Below are 10467 nucleotides of genomic sequence, written 5' to 3' on the forward strand. Positions count from 1 at the left end.
TTAGCCTTAATCTTAAATTCATTTTTTTTAAAGAAGAAAAATAATGAAAAATTCTCCTTTAAAAGGTTGTTTTTCACTTACAAATGTATTAAAGAAATAAGCACATTTTATCCACCAAGTCAAAACATAGTTATAGCTATTTAAAACTTCAGTGAGAAATGAAGGTATCTATGCATATTAGCCTGTTCAGAATGTTCATTATGTCTTGTGTTTCCTGAACGTTTTACTTCATATATTACCTAGCTATACTCAGAGGGTGGTGAGACACTTGACCAGGTTGCCCAGAAAAGCTGTGGATGCTCCATCCCTGGAAGTGTTCAGAGCCAGGTTGGATGGGCAACCTGATCTAGTGGGTGGCATCCCTGTCCTTGGCTGGGGGCTTGGAACTAGATGATCTTTAAGGTCCCTTCCAACCCTAGACATTCTGTGATTCTATGATATTATTTTATACATTTAGCTATTAACAGGTTGTTGCATTCAGCTGGGAATGGCACTTCCAATCTTTGTTTAATATTTAGGGTTTCTTATAGGGACAGACCTCCCAGGCAGCAGGTATTCACTAAGTTTTGGCTGAAAATCAGAAATTTCATTGCTGGCTTTTTAACAGTTGCCTTTGAAATTAGCATTTGTTCTTTCTGGAAAGACTTTCTTGTAATTCAAGCAGTGATATGCAAGTGAATGAATGTTTTTTCTGAGTAAGAAATTTGCATTGTGCAAATATTTCTTGTTTTGTAAGTTTTAAAACAATAATAAAAAACGATGTTCTCCTGTTTTATGGTGGTATATACATCAGTGAGAATAGATGTATTAATATTACTTTGTATTTTTCCAGCATGTTGAACTATTTGGACAAAATGAACAGTTTAATCCTTGCAGTAGTTTCAGAAGTAAATAAAATAATGTGCTCTGAAAAATTAAATGGAAAAATGAAACACAAAATGTTTAACAGTATGCTTTTCAAAGGTTACAGAGTAACCTATTAAAACAGGATATTTTTTTCAAAGGTGGGGTGAACAATCCAGTATAATTAAAGTTCAATATTTTTTCCCTCCCCACCTCCTAAGTGTTTCTGAACTTTGGTAAATTTTTTTAGTACTTGATATTATCATCCTGTTCTACAACACAAGTGTTTCAATAGTACTATAAATATTGTACTATTATACACAGTACAATGTTATATGCTGTTTTTGGATGCTAGCATTATGCTGGAAATCATGATGCACTGCAACAGTCTGCAAGATGCCAGCGAGAAAATTAAATGTTTTTTAAAAATAGATATTCCATAAAACCTACCTGCCTTGCTGATAGAGAACCATTGCAGATGAGTGTGTGACTAAAGATTACATTCACAGAATCACAGAATGGTTAAGATTGGGAAACCTTTGGAGGTCATCTGGGCCAACCCCCCTTCTCAGTCAGGGACACCTAGAACGTGTTGCCCAGGACCATGTAGAGACAGCTTTTGAAGATCTCTAAGTAGACAGATTGCACAACCTCTTTGGGCAATCTGTGCCAGTGCTCCATCACCTACACAGTAAAGAACTGTTTACTGATGTTTAGGTGGTACCTCCTGTGTTCCAGTTTGTGCCCATTGCCTCTTGTCTGGCATTGTGCACCACTGAAAAGAGCCTGGCTCTGTCCTCTTTGCGTCTTCCTGTTAAGTATTTATATACATTGATTGATAAGATTGCCCCTGAACCTCCCCTTCTCCAGGCTCAGCAATCCCAGTTCTGTCAGCTTCTCTTCACAAGAGAGGTGCTTCAGTCCCCTCAATCATTTCTGTGATCCTCTGTTAGACTTTCTCCAGTATGTCCGTGTCTCTCTTATACTGGGAGGGTTTACAAGACACAGTGAATTCACCACTTCAGCATCTTGGAACGGCACAAAGAATCACAGAATGATTTAGGTTGGAAGAGACCCTTAAAGATCGGCTAGTTCAACCCCTCCACCATGAACAGGGATGTCTTCCACAATATCAGGTTGCTGAAAAATCTCTCCAGCCCTGCCTAATTTTCTTTAGAAAATACCTAGGGTTATCTCTGCTCTCTTTCTTTATAGTGTTAGCTCTAATAAATAGCAGTCAAATAGTACTTTAAAGAGTTTGAATGCCTTTCTTCCTGGGATCATACTGAAACAACAACTGCTGATGCAAAACAATATCTATGTTAAAATCCTGAAGGTGCCCATGGATCCACTACTAACCTGTTCACATTTCAGCATCCTGAAAATTCTGCAGAGGGTCAAGAGCCCCTGTCTACCTTGAATTTTTAGAAATAGAATTTAAAAAAATGACATTGATATTTCTGCTAGGGAGCCTCAGTTTGCCACAACCTTTATTTATATAAACAATGTATTAGTTAACATGATGATTAGTAGAGGTGGTCAGGATTGATTTTTTTTTTCTTTTTTTAGAATTTAGATTGTTGAAAAGGAAACTTTGCATTGGAACTTGTTACCTGAGCATTTATTTACTTATTTATTTAATTTTAATTAAATAAAATAAAAAGCTTTAAAGTATTTTTAGAAGGAAATGGTTAATTTTAAAATAATTTAATTAATTAATTAAGACCATACCAGGTTTTCATTTTCATTCTTACTAAATATAAAGCACATTCAAAAATGAAATAAAACATTTAAAATACATTAAATATATATATTTAAGCTTAGTGACTAGAATTATTGTTTTCAATCTGAAAAGAGTCCCAAATTCAAAATGAAACCCTCACTTTCAGCACCCCACCCTCCCCCAATGAGAAAAAGAAATAACAACAATTTCTGCATGTAGGCATTGTATTTTCTATTTTTAACAATTCATTCCTATAAACAGAACCAAAAAGGGAAATATATATATATTTTTTTTTCAAACATAGTGTTTAATCATCAAACACCTTAAAAAACAAAAAATTAAAAATTAAACATCAAACACCTGTTTAATGGTTATCTACCATTTCCACATATTGATGTTGATTCTGTTTTTCAGAGTATATAATAGCATTTCCAATGTTTGTAATCAAAATAAACAATGAGATAAAATTTCATACAGAATTCTGTCCTATACTAACTTATTCTAGAAATAAAATGACAAAAGGGTAGAGTACTTCTTAATATTTCACAGTTCTTGTATTGCTTTTGTCACATTGTATTATCGGTGTACTAATGTATCACTAACTGTACTGTCTCCAAGAAACTTCACAGTGCCTGTCCAGTGTTATGTTTCAAGTTACACTCTTTGTTGCTTTATTTTTATGGCTGCTGCCTTGCACATTACTCTCAGTTCTTTCCATAATGTGGCCATGAAGTTTGGTGACTGTGAAATTCTAATGTTTATGGAGTAACTTAAGAACTGTGCACACTGATTTAAGAGCACTGCAACTGTAACCAAAGTTCTGACTTTGAAAGTGGGAGACCAACTAATGACTAGATTTACAGTAATATGACGTTGTGGTTGCTGAACTTTCAACAACCTGTACATTATGCATCCTTCTGTCAGCTCAGGAAACAAGATTTCTCAGCAAGCAAAAATATGTTGATGCAACCAAAGCTAGATTTAAAATTTCAAGGTCTTCCAGAGACACTATTAGCCTCAACAGCGCAGTATCTCAGAGATAGCAAAAAAACCTTTCAGAATACTGAAAAAGTGGCTCTCAGAGGACAGCTCAAGTCAAATACAAAAGAGATTCCTAGCAGTCAGGAAAGGGGGAAATGGGAAGTGGGATGTCATCAATCAAGACAGATAACAAGGATACAGCTGGTGGTTTGCTTACTGCAGCAAAAATACTTGTCTACTATCCAGAAAGTTTTGAGGGTTTCTGAAAAAAAAAAAATATACATAAGTATATATAAAATATATATAATATGTATGTTATATATAATATATGTATATAATATATATATACAGTATATATCTGTAAATGATACAGTATATCAAAAGCACTACTTAATACTTAGTATCTTTTACCTTTCTTAAGTGCTATGTAAACATTCCATCTGATATCTGAGACCTGTGTGTTGTGACAAGGACACTGACTAGTTCAGAGGGGAGAAGGACAATTATTAATTTCATGGCCTTAAAGCAAAAAAAATAAAATAAAGTGTCAGAGATCTATCCTTCAAGCTTTATGGACAATATTTTTGACTTCAGTGGGCAGTTGTCATGGTTTTGGCTGGGATAGAGTTATTTGTCTTTGTAGAGGCTCACACAATATGGTATTTTGGATTTATGATGAAAATAGTGGTGATAGCACACCAATGTTTTCAGTTGTTGCAGAGCAGTCTTTATACAGAGTCCAGGACTTTTAAGCCTCTCATGCTGCCCCACCAGCAAAGGGGCTGAGTGTGTACCAGGAGCTGGGATGGGACACAGCCAGAACAGCTGACCCAGGCTGGCCATAGGGATGTCTTATATCATGTGGCATCGTGCTGAACAATAAAAGCTGTGGTAAAGAAGTAGGAATGAGGGAGCATTTGGAGTGATAGTGTTTGTCCTCCCAAGAAACTATTCTATGTGTTGAACCCTGGTTTCCTGGGAGTGGCTGAACACCTGCCTGCTGATGGGAAGCAGCAAATAGATTCCTTGTTTTGCTTTGCTTGTTCACAGAGCTTCTGCTTTATCTAGTAAACTGTCTTTATCTCAAGCCACGAGTTTTCTCACTTTTATCTTTCCAATTCCATTCTCTATTCCACATTGGGAGAGTGATCAAGCAGCTGCGTGGTACTTAGCTGTCTGCTGGAGCTAAACCACAACAATGCTAAAGACACAAATAGTCAATGCACACTAGAATATTCAAAGCATTCATCTTTTCTATAAAAGCTCTTAATATTCCCCTCCCCCCCAAAAAAAAATAAATTACCAACTATAACTCTGACTGTGAAAAATAATCACAGAATCACAGAATCATCTAGGTTGGAAGAGACCTCCAAGATCACCTAGTCCAAACTCTGACCTAACACTAACAAGTCCTACACTAAACCATATCACTAAGGTCTACATCTAAACGTCTTTTAAAGACCTCCAGGGATGGTGACTCAGCCGCTTCCCTGGGCAGTACATTCCAATGCCTAATAACCCTTTCAGTAAAGAAGTTCTTCCTAATAACCAACCTAAACCTCCCCTGGAGCAACTTTAGCCCAATCCCCCTCGTCCTGTCAACAGGCACGTGGGAGAATAGACCAACCCCCACCTCGCTACAGCCTCCTTTAAGGTACCTATAGAGAGCGATAAGGTCACCTCTGAGCCTCCTTTTCTCCAGGCTGAACAATGCCAGCTCCCTCAGCCGCTCCTCGTAAGACTTGTTCTCCAGACCCCTCACCAGCTTTGTTGCCCTTCTCTGGACTCGCTTGAGCACCTCCATGTCCTTCTTGTAGCGAGGGGCCCAAAACTGAACACAGTACTCGAGCTGCAGCCTCACCAGAGCCGAGTACAGGGGGACAATCACTTCCTTAGACCTGCTGGCCACACTGCTTCTTATACAAGCCAGGATGCTGTTGGCCTTCTTGGCCACCTGAGCGCACTGCTGGCTCATATTCAGCCGACTATCAACCAATACTCCCAGGTCCTTCTCGGCCAGGCAGCTTTCCAACCACACATCTCCCAGCCTGTAGCTCTGCTTGGGGTTGTTGTGCCCCAGGTGCAGGACCTGGCACTTGGCCTTGTTGAACTTCATACAGTTGACCTCAGCCCATTGGTCCAGCCTATCCAGATCCTCCTGCAGAGCCTTCCTACCCTCGAGCAGATCAACACATGCACCTAACTTGGTGTCGTCTGCAAACTTACTGAGGGTGCACTCGATCCCCTCATCCAGATCACTGATAAAGATATTAAAGAGGACTGGCCCCAGTACTGAGCCCTGGGGGACTCCACTAGTGACTGGCCTCCAACTGGATTTGGCTCCATTCACCACAACTCTTTGGGCCTGGCTATCTAGCCAGTTTTTAACCCAACGAAGCATATGCCACTCCAAGCCATGAGCAGCCAGTTTCTTGAGGAGAATGTTGTGGGAAATGGTATCAAAAACCCTGCTGAAGACCGCATCCACAGCCTTTCCCTCATCCACTAAGCATGTCATTTTTTCATAGAAGGAGATCAGGTTCGTCAAGCAGGACCTGCCTTTCATAAACCCATGCTGACTGGGCCTGATCGCCTGGTTACCCTGTAAGTGCCACATGATGACACTTAAGATAACCTGCTCCATGAGCTTCCCTGGCACTGAGGTCAAACTAACAGGCCTATATTTCCCCAGGTCTACCCTCCGGCCCTTCTTGTAGAAGTGCGTCACGTTTGTTAGCCGGATAAATAAAGCGGGCTTCAACAGGTGTGTTGGTCAGAAAAGGAAGAGTAAAGAATATGTACATCCCCCAGTCCCCTGATAAATAAAACAGGAGTACTAGTGACAAGAAATATAGAGAAGGCGGATGTACTCAGTAATATTTTTCCCTCAGTTTTCACTACTAATCACTATTCTTACATCCCCCAAATCCCTGAACTGTAAAGTCAGGAATTGGGTGAAAGAAGCCACTATAACTGTAAAAGACGAGCAGGTGAGAGATCACACGATGAACATGAATATACATGAGTCTGTAGGATCCAATGAGAACCATCCCAGTGCCTTCATTATAACACTTCCAAAATGTAGGTGCCTTTTTTCTAGTCACTGGGGATTTTGTCTGACTATTAGGGTAGAAAGTAGCTTAACAACTACATAATCCGGTACTCTCAGGTACCCGGGGTTCTACTGATGAATCTGACACACCTCAGTGCTTGATAAGATCATGGAACAGATATTCCTGGAAGTTATGTCAAAAACTTATGGAAGACAGGGAAGTGATGACAGACAACCAATATGATTTCACCAAGGGCAATTTGTGCCTGACAAATCTGGTGGCCTTCTACAATGGAGTGACTGCATAAGGGGACAGTGGAAGCCTATGCAGATACTTCTGTAGAGCCTTCCTACCCTCAAGAAGATAAACACTCCTGCCTAATTTGGTGTCACCTGCAAACTTACTGAGGGTGTATTTGATCCATTCATCCAGATCATTGATAAAGTTTTTGAAGAGAACTTGCCCTAATACTGAGCCCTGAGACCACTTGTGACTGGCCACCAACTGGATGTAAATCCATTCACCACAGCTCTTTGGGCCCAGCCACTCAGCCAGTTCTTTACACAGCAAAGTGTATGTCCATCCAAGCCATGAGCAGCCAGATTCTGCAGGAGAATTCTTTGGAAAACAGTGTCAAAAGCTTTCATGAAGTCTAAGTAGACATTAGTAAGTGTCAGTATAGAATGATCGAACCATAAAATATCCTGAGTTGGAAAGGACACAAAAGGATCATTAAGTCCAACCCCTGGCTCCACACAGGACAACCCAAAAATCAGACCAGATGACTGATAGCATTGTCAAAATGGTTTTGGAACTCCAACAAGCTTGGTTCTGTGACCACTTGTAGTGGGTTTACATGGCAAGGTTTTGGTAGCAGGTGGCTATAGGGGTGGCTTCTGCAAGAAGGATCCAGAAGCTTCACCATGTTAGATGAGGGCTCTGCTGTTGGCTGGAGAAGAGCAAATAAATGATGTTGTTTGTGCCTCTGTGATAGCATATTTAAGACAGAGGAAAAAAACAAACAAACAAACAGCAACAACAACAACAAAAACACAACTGCTGCACAACAGCAGCTGGGAGAGAGAGAGGAGTGAGGAACAGCCCTGCAGACACCAAGAGCAGTGAAGAAGGAGGGCAGGAGGTGCTCCAGGAGATGGCGCTGGAGTCCCCCTGCAGCCTGTGGAGAGAACCATGGTGAAGCAGATTGTCCCTCTGCAGCCCATGGTGTACCACGGTGGAGCAGGTTTCGACACTGCAGTCCATGGAGGATACCATAGTGGAGCAGGTGGACCTGCACTGACGGAGACTGCAGCCTGTGGAGAACCTCTGCTGGAGCAGATTCCTGGTTGGACCTGTAGTCCACAGAGAAGAGCCCATATCAGAGCAGGTGACCTGTCAGGAGCTGCTGCCCACCCGTGGGGGACCCAGGTTGGAGCAGTTTGCTCCTGACAGATGGACCCTGTGGTACGGACCCATATTTGGGACAGTTCTTGAAGAGCTGCTGCTTGTGGGAAGCCGCCACAGGATCATTTCAGGAAGGACTGCATCCTATGGGAGGGACCCCACATGGAGAAGGGTCAGAGAATGACCGTGAAGGAGCGGCAGAGATGAAATGCTATAGACTGACCACAGAACCCATTCCCCCTTTCCCCTGTGCCGCTTGGGGGGAGGAGGTGGAAGAGGGAGAAGTTTTTTTTGGTTTCTTTCCTTTGTTTCTCGCTTCTTTAGCTTGTTAGTTATAGGCAATAAATCTTACTATCTCCGTACTCTGAGTCTGTTTTACCCAACATGATAATTGCTGAGCAATCTTCCCATCCTTATCTCAACCCTTGAGCCCTTTGCATCGTACTTTATCCCCCTTTCCCTTTTAGGAGGGGAAGTGAGAGAGTGGCTGAGGTGGGGCTTGGCTATCCACCCAAGTAAAACCACCACACCACTTCCCTGGGAAGCGTGTTCCAGTGCCTACTCACTCTCTCAGTAAAGAACCTTTTCCTAACAAGCAACCTGACCCCCAACAGTGACAAAGGCTTTAATAAAGTATTGGTAGACAGCATCCACACCCTTTCCCTCATCCATTAGGTGGGTCAGCTTGTCATAGAAGGAAATTGGGTTAGTCAAGCAGGACCTGCCTTTCATAAACCCTTGTTTACTAGGCCTGATCAACTGATTATCTTGTATGTATGGTCCCCCACAGCATTCTTGGCACTAAATTAGAGAGATATGGATTTGATGGACGAACTGTTAGGTGGATAAGGAATTAACTGGAGGGCAACATCCAGATAGTTATTAAATGGTTCAATGTTTGAGTGGAAATCAGTAACTAGTCGTGTCCTCCAAGGGCCCATAGCTGGACCAATACTGTTTAATATCTTCATCAATAACATAGATCTTAAGATCGAATACACCCTCAGTAATTTTGCAGATAACACCAAGTTTTGTGGTATAGTCCACATATAGATGGGAAGGAATGCAATTCAAAGGGACCTTGACAGGATTGAAGTATAGGAGAACCTCATGAAATTTAGCAAAACTAAGTGTAAGGTTGTTTCAGGGCTCTTGATTCAGGGTACTCCCTAATAACAGTGCAGCCTGGGTGATGAATGGTTTAAAAGAAGTCCAGCAGAGAAGAACCTGGGGTTACTGCTAGATGAAAAATCAGTTATAAGCCAGCGATTTGTTCTTGCATCCCACAAAACTAAGTACATCCAACATCAACAGAGGTGTGGCTAGCAGGTCGAGAGAGGTGAGACTTCACTTGGAGTATTGCATCCAGTTCTGAAGTCCCCAGTACAGGAAAAATGACTCTGTTAGAACAGGTCCAGAGGAGGGCCATGAAAATTATCAGAGGGCTGAAACTCCTCTCCTATGAAGAATGAGAGCGTTGGGGTTGTTCATTATGAAGAACAGAAGGTGCCAGTAAGATCTATTGTGGCCTTTCAATATGTAAAGGGGGTTTATAGGAAAAATGGAGAAAGACTGTTTGCCAGGATCTATAGTAACAGGATAAGAGGCAACAGCTTCAAACTGAAAGAGAGTAGCTTTAGATTCGATATGGGGAAGAAATTTTTCATGATGAGGGTGGTGTGGCAGAGGAATAGGTTTCCCAGAGAAGTTGTGGATGCCCCATCCCTGAAAGTGTTCAAGACCAGTCTGGATGGAGCTTCGAGCAACCTGGTCTAGTGGGAGGTGTCCCTGCCCATGGTAAGGGGGGTTGGAACTGGATGATCTTTAAAGTCCCTTCTAACCCAAGTCATTCTATGATTCCATGTCTCCATTAAAATTGTTTGCATTTCTTGAATTTCTAACACAGGAAAATTACATTAATTTTAACCTTAACAATAAAATTGTTTTAAAATGCTAAAATCTGAAATTCCAACATCATGTTACTATTAATTTTTCAGTGTCTGTGGATCAATATTGTTTTTAGTGGATAGAATACATTATTATTAAAGTATCTGAAATAAAATAAGATGGGAAAAGAATCCTGAATAGCATTTCTGAGCTGAGAGAAGTACTTAATGAGACACTTCAACCAGTAAGTGGAAGTGTCCACATGACCTTACACTCATTACTCTTATGCAAATGGCTGCATTCCTCCAGCAACCTTGCACAAAACAAAACAAAACAAACAAACAAACAAAACAGTTGTCTGGGCAGATATGCAGAGAGTCTCAGATGACGTAGTAGGTCATCTAAAAGACATACTAATTCCAAAGGGTTTTTTCCATGACTGAGGCTGCCAGGTCTTGTCCATACATACATGCATTCAGAGTCTGTGACGTGGCAATGTAATAGTTAAACCAGTTTTATAATATGAGTAAAATACCGGTTTTAAGAGAATTACTGTGTATTAATAATACAAATGAA

This window comes from Anser brachyrhynchus (genome assembly GCF_964034855.1).
Source record: "Anser brachyrhynchus genome assembly, chromosome: Z".
Classification (NCBI taxonomy): domain Eukaryota; kingdom Metazoa; phylum Chordata; class Aves; order Anseriformes; family Anatidae; genus Anser; species Anser brachyrhynchus.